Below are 7,661 nucleotides of genomic sequence, written 5' to 3'. Positions count from 1 at the left end.
CTTACCTCCAAACCTCTCCCAAGCCCAGGCTGGGATCACACTGCTGCAACTGGCTTTTACATGCATCCTGAGGATCTGAACCCAGGTTCCCATGCTTACATGGAGGTACTTTACCCACTGAGCTATCTTACCAGCTACCAATAAGGAGCTTCACTATGACATTTTCATATACAGATGTATGAAGGTGTACTTTGCTCATATTTGCCTCTCTTATTCTCCCTTGTTTCCCTCTCCTTTCGTGCTAACTCCTTCCCTCCCTCCAAGTTCATAGTTATTTTATAGAACCCAATTTTAATAATTGTGGTAACCCCTGAGGTTTAAAACACCCAGGAGAGCTGTATTTTTGCAGATTTTCCATTTCTATTGCTTTTTATTTTTGGCTTGGTTTTTCTTCTTTACTGACACTGGTGCTGCTGAACTGTCAAATTTCCAGATGGAATGATGGATATGTGGTCCACCTTGAGTTTTTTTTTTTTTTTTGAAGAACAAATAAAACAAACAAAAAGGAAACAATTCCCCCAAATATCTCCCCCAATCAAACAAAGAAGCTACCTCCCCAAGAAAACCCTACTGCAATGATACACCACAAAGACATAAAGTTGGGCTAGTTCTTTAACAGGATCTAATCATCATTTGTCTTTAATGTTTCCAAAATAAATGTGCAAATGAGATGGGGTAGTTCCTAAGCTAGCTTCCTCCCCTTTGATGGATTCATGCACAGGCTCCATTTGCTCTGTGTTCCTTTTCTGAAACTGCTGGAGAGAATTATCTTCTCAGGACATCATATTCTTGGCTCAAGCTGCAACCAGACAGACTGCACCAGCTTTTCAAAATTCCCTTTGTATCTTTTTCCTCTCGTTTTCTCATCTTTTATTTCTCAGAATACACATGCTTTTTATAGCTGTGGGAGCAATTGTCAAATCTGGCTCTCGGAAAATAGTTAGAATTAGAACATATTAGGGGAAAATCACCAGTCATCTGCAGAAGCACGTTGTGTTTTATAAGAAGCATTACTTGAGGCTACAGACTGGAAAATCAAAGGGAGGTAGAAAATTTTATTTCAGCTATTATTTGAGCTTTGTTTATAGGAATCATTCTTAATGTGATATGGACACATTAATTAAAAATACATTGAATCATGCTGGTGAGATGACTTGGCAGGTAAGGGTGTATGCCACCAAGCCTCATAATCTGAGTTCAGTCCCCAGGCCCCACATGGTAGAAGGAGATAATTATCATAAATATGCTCTCCCCTCACCCTGAAAAAAATCAGGGAAATAGATACACGTAAGAAAATATGTATAAAAAAAGATAGCAGGTTTTGATCCTGATTGAGTATGTTTGTATTTCTCCTCAAATATGCTCTTAGGGCTGAAGAGGTCCAGAAGATCATTTCACAAGGGTGTCCTCTTAGTTTCAGTGTGAATAGTTGAAGAACTCCAGCATCCTTAAAAAAAGTGTATTGTCTCAGTTACTTCTCAATTGCTGAGACAAGACACCGTGATCAAGGCAACTTATAGGAGAAATAGTTTATTGAGTGCTTAGCAATATTAGAGGGTTAGTCCATGATCATCATGGCAAGGGCACATGGCATGGGCATGGAGCAGTCGCTGAGAGCTCATATCCTTATCCACAAGTAGCAGGTAGAGAGAGATAGTTGGGAAAGGTGTGCACTTTTGAAACCTCAAATCTCACCCCCATGACACACTTCCTCCAACAAGGCCACACCCCTGAATCCTCCCTAAATAGGTCAACCAACTGGGGACTGAGTATTCAAATGTATGAGCTTAAGGAGCCATTCTCATTCAAACCACCACATGCATGCATGAGTATGTTTATTTGTGCAGTGTCCATGGAGACCAGGAAAGGGCATCAGCTTTCTTGGAGCTAGAGTTACAAGGAGTTCTAAGCTTCCTAACAGGGTTGATGGGAACTAAACTTGGGTCTTCTGCAGAATGCCTGTGTTTCTCAGGAGAAAAGAAAGGCAAGAAAGAAATGCAGAGCTTGCCCAATCCCCACACTTATTAACTTGTAAGAAACATGCTCCAATTGCCTCATTCTATAGATGGAGAAACCAAGGCCCTAAAGATCAGAATGTGAGAAAAAACTGTCTGGAACCTACAGCAGTTACATTTACCTGCTATATGTCATTTTCTTTATGAGTGTTAGTGTGCATGTGCATGTTTGTGTTTGTCTGTGTGCTATACATACATGCATATACTTGCTATTTAAAATTTTCCACTATAACTATAACATAAAATGACAAAAAGACAGATTGAATTAATTTTGATAATGTCCTGTCCTAGTTAGTTTTGTTGTCTTTAGTCATCTATCTGAGAGGAAAGCCTCAACTGAGGAATTGCCTAGATTAGAGCATTGGTGGTCATGTCTATGGGGGATTCTCTTGATTGTTACTTGGTGCTGGAGGGCCGTCTCACTGTGTGTGTGTGTGTGTGTGTGTGTGTGTGTGTGACCATTGCCCAGGCAGGTGATCCTTGGCTATATAAAAATGTTGGGCAAGCAGTGGTGGCGCACACCTTTAATCCCAGCACTTGGGAGGCAGAGCCAGGCAGATGTCTGTGAGTTTGAGGCTAGCCTGGGCTACAGAGTAAGTTCCAGGACAGGCTCCAAAGCTACACAAAGAAACCTTGTCTTGAAAAAAACAACAAACAAACAAACAAAAAAAACCCAAAACAAACAAACAAAAAAAACCAAAAAAGCTGGATAAGCATGAATCTATGAGTGAGGGATCCAGAGAGTGAGTCAGCAGGCAGTTCCTCCTTGGTTCCTAACTCCCTGTTCCTGCCTTGAATGACTTCCCATAGCTCTACCAGGAAGAAAAAAGAAGGAAGGAAGGAATGATGGTAGGGAGGAAGGAAGGTAGGAAGGAAAAGAGAAGGCAAGAAGGAAGGAAGAAGGAGTAAAGGAAGGAAGGAAGAAGACCTGGGGATGTGGCTCAGGTGTCAGAGTGCTTGCTGCACTGGGGATCAAAGTTTCAACACAAGTCTTTGGGGATTATTTCTAGTCTATAACTATGATGCCTGCTGTTGGAGATGTTTGATGTGGCCTGTGAGGACAGTAGAGTAGTCCCATATTGAGGCAGATGTTAGTGGTGAAGAATTGAGGCCTTTTTAATACAGGTCATACTGAACACAATCATCTTAGAAGTCGATCCTCTCTAACCCGGGTCAAATGATTGTAGTCCTGTGTTACAGATCAGTTGTGACTCTGTCCCTCAAACTTCCTGACTAACATTGAAAAGTATAGGGACTAGAGAGATGGCTCACTACTTATGAACCCATACTACTCTTGCAGAGGACCTGAAATCAGTTTCTAGCACTTGTGTTGGGCAGCTCACCACCATCTGTAACTCCAGCTACAGAGGATTAAAAAATCTCTGGCCTCCAAGGGCACCTGCACTTAAGTATACATACCCCTACAGATAAATATTAAAAGTAAAAAATAGATCTTTAAAAATACATAAAATCTAATTGATACAGAAATGGAATTGCATTTAAAACATTGAAAACTCCAACTCTAGGTCATCTCAAGGAATCAAATATTTCCCTAGTTTTTGGCCACTGTGGAAATTGCTACAATGAATATCAACTCTCTTTTGTCATGTGTGTCCTGTGTTAACTTTTCTTTTCCTTTCTCTTTTCTTCTCTGTTTTCTACTTTTCTCTGTTTCTTTCTTTTTTAGATATGGTCTCATAGTGTAGCTGTGATTACCCCAAACTCACTACAATCCTCTTTCTTTTGCCTCCTGAAAGATGGATTATAGGTTTTGGTTTGAATGTGAAATTTCCCTCATAGGCTCCTGTATTTGAATACTTGGTTCCCAGGGATGGTGATGTTGCTATGTGAGAAGGTTATAGAACCCTTAAGAGATGGAGCCTTTTGGGAATTAGTGAGTCTTTGTAAACAGGCCTTGAGGTTTTATAGCCAGGCCTCACTTCCTGTTCACCCTCTGCTTCCTGACTGTGGATACAATGTGACTAACCAGTCTCCTGTTCTTGCTTTTCCTGCCTGTTGCCATGTTTTCCCTGGTGTGAGCTCACACAGACTTTTTATTCTTTGAGTTGCTTTTGTCAGGGTGTTTTATTATAGCAACGAGAAAGCAACTAAGCTCCAGATTCTCAGTGCTGTGTGTGCTTTCAATGGGGAAATTTCTGTCTTTCATGCCCGGTAATGTATTCATGTCCTTTTCAGAAGTCTGCATGGAGACATACATGGATTAAGGAATCATGTTTTCCCTGAAGACATTCATAGACTATTAAATAAATATAAATAAGTAAGATGTGTTGGAAACTTTCAGGGTCTTGGGTCTGTGTCCAATCTGGAGTACTGGGGCTCTGGGCACATCACTGATGTCCTGGCAACCTGTTTACTCCTTTAGAAGGTGGTTGTGAAACAAATGTTCTTCTAGTATTAGATGACACACTGTATTGGTGCTTTTTTTTGTTGTCGTTCTGATACACATTAAATTGCATTGTATACCATACATATGTACCTCTAAGGAACAAATGGAACAACTCACATTGCAAAGCTGATGAACATTTTCTAACTGGGTCTCATGAACCTCAAACCATGTTTGGCCTAATCCAATCATGCTTAGTAAGCTGGAACATTATGCTAAAATGATTAAAATAACATAAACCCTAGATCATTTAATATACTGATAGATACTGTTCTAAATTTTCACTTTGGAACTTGTCACAAAATATGTCTATTTGCAGTGTAATTAACTATCCATGGCTGATATATTCTGAACTGAACTTACTTTATAAAGCTACCACAAGAGATGGCTCAGTGGTTATGAGAGCTTGCAGAGAACCGGAGTTTGTCCAAGCACTTACATAATGCCTCACAACTGTCTAACTTCAGCTCCAGGGGATCTCTTGCACTTTTCTGGCTTCTGAGGGCACTGCATGTATGTGGTACATACACATACACACTCATGTACATTCACATACACACCAATAAATCTCTTGTTTAAAATTTTCTTCATTTTATGCATATATGACTATATGCATATCTAAGCATCGCATACATGCCTAGTGCCCAAGGAGACCATATGAAGGCACCAGATTCCCTGGGACTGGAGTTATAGGTGGTTGTATGCTGCCCTGTGAGTGCTGGGTTCTTGAAGAACAGCTACTGTTTTTTACCTGCTGAACCATCTCTCCAGTCCCAACAAATACATTTTGAAAACAAGTAACTCCTATGTTGAAGATTCTTTGGATCAACTGAATGAGTAGAAGTTTCTCATGGTGAAAGTTAGAAGATTGGACATTAAGAGCCAAAATTATCTTGGGCTATCTTCAGTACCTATATCTGGGTTAATATCCTTTTGATTGTCAGATAAAACTTTTGGGATGTATTATCTTAGACCAGTAGCTTCCAACAATCCCAAAGCTAATACCTGAAACCTATAGCTGAGAGTTTTCAGCTAATTTTTGTAACCTGCCTACCTGACGTCACCACCAATGTATTTGGAAAATATCTTATTTATGGCTGTGCTCTGTTCTGGATTTATGTAACCATGTGCACACTGGAATACGTCATTTGGGCCATGATCATTCCTGTTTTGCTGTAAAAGTTGCTGACACAGTGATACTATTCCTTGTGCATATAGATATAGTATATTAATAGAGCAATGATGCTAGCTTAAGACCAGACTACAAACGACCTTGTATAGGGCTTCACTCCTTCTTTAGACTTACCAAGAATTAAAGAAAAGCCTGTTAACTTTGTTTACAACAAAAAATTCTACTTCTGGGATCTAAACTCTGACCTTATCAGTTTTAATCTGTCAGGGGTCCTTCAGGAATCACCTTGTGATTTTGTGATTTCATTTAGGTCCCTTATCAAACATTTAATGATAATAACTTCAAACTGCCAAAATCCTGTATGACTATCATAGAGACAATGACGTGATGTGCTGTAGAGGTGGCTTAGTTGGTAAAAAGCACTTGCTATGCAAGTAAGAGGATCTGAGTTAGAATCCTTAGACTTGTATAAGGCTGGAAGCCACAGTTCATATCTGTAATTCTACTGTTCCTACAGAGAGATGTGAGGAGGAGATAGGAGAATCATGTCTCTAATAAGAGACTCTGTCCCAAACAAGGTAAAAGATGAGAACCAGCACCAAGGTTGTCTTCAGATTGCTTCTTGTGTGTCATGGCATATGCATGCCCATACTCATACAAGTATGTATCAATCAAACAACACACACACACACACACACACACACACACACACACACACACACCCTGAAGTGTGTCTTTTTTGAAAAGTACACTCCCATGATCTGGAGTCAGACTCTTTTTCAGAGTGCTTAAATTCATATTAAGATCAGTATTTAACTTTAACTTTGCTTTATATCAACTTTTTGAGATTATTTTCTGTTTCAAAGCCACGAATCTTGGTTAGGCCTGAGTTGGGAGACCCTAGTAGAATAGGCGAACTCCTCAGCTTGCTATGGCTGATATAATGAAGCTTGTGCCCCTGTTCTCCACAATGCTGATAATCCCATCCCATAGAAACAGTATAGAATGTATTATTTAAGGACTCTGTCTCATAGGATTTTGAAAATGCAATGCTTCATTATGTTGCTTCCTTCCTGCCTTAAACTTACATTTATTTATTCTCTCTGTCTCTGTCTCTCTCTTTCTCTGTGTATGTATGTATGTGTAGGTTAAAAATCAAGTTGCAGGAGTCAGTTTTTTCCCTCCATCACATGGTTCCCATGGATGGAACTCAGGTAGTCATGTTTGTTAGTAGACACCTTAACTCACTGCATCATCTCACCAACCTCCACCCCTTTCTCCATATTACACTTAATTTTTTTAATGTTCACTCAAATGAATGTCCCTATAATTTATCTTAACAACTTTTATTCTTTTCACTAGGTAGTTTTAGTTGGCTTTGAATTGACTACATAAACCAGGCTGACCTCAAACTCACAGAGATCCTCCGGCCACTGTCTCCAGAGTGCTAGAATGAAAGGCAGGAGCCACTATACATGGCATCTTATCAGCTTCTAAAGAGCAAGAACTGGGTCTTATAATTGACTGGATAGAGGACTGTTTACTTGGTTGCTCACTTGGGTTAAAATCAAACCCACATTTAAACAAAAAGTTTCTTCATTTTCCACTCTTTTCCCCTTTCCTTTCCTTTCCTTTCCTTCCCTTCCCTTCCCTTTCCTTTCCTCTCCTTTCATTGCCCCCTCTCTCCCTCCCTTTCTGCCTCCCTTTCTTCCTCCCTCCCTCCCCCCTCTCTCTCTTTCTTTCTTTTTTTCTTTCTGTTTGGACATGATTGCATGTTGCCCAGTTACCCCAAATTCACTATGTGGCCAAAGATGTCATTGAAGCTCTGGTCCTCCTGCCTTCAGGTTTGGAGTGGTATTGAATAATATTATTTTAAGATGTGTTACACTTGTTTATGATATGAAACATTTGTTTATGTTGCATTTGTTTAGCTCTGTGAAACTGTGTTACTGTGCCTGTCTAAAATACCTGATGGTCTAATAAAGAGATGAACATCCAATAATGAGGCAGGAGAAAAGATAGACAGGGCTGGCAGGCAGAGAGAATGAATAGAAGGAGAAATCTGGAAGAAAGATCAAGGAATGAGAAAGGCAGGAGGAGCAAGAGAACA

Source organism: Onychomys torridus, chromosome X (assembly GCF_903995425.1).
Source record: "Onychomys torridus chromosome X, mOncTor1.1, whole genome shotgun sequence".
Taxonomy (NCBI): Eukaryota; Metazoa; Chordata; class Mammalia; order Rodentia; family Cricetidae; genus Onychomys; species Onychomys torridus.
The sequence above is the reverse complement of the archived record's forward strand: the minus strand, read 5'-3'. Positions refer to the sequence as shown.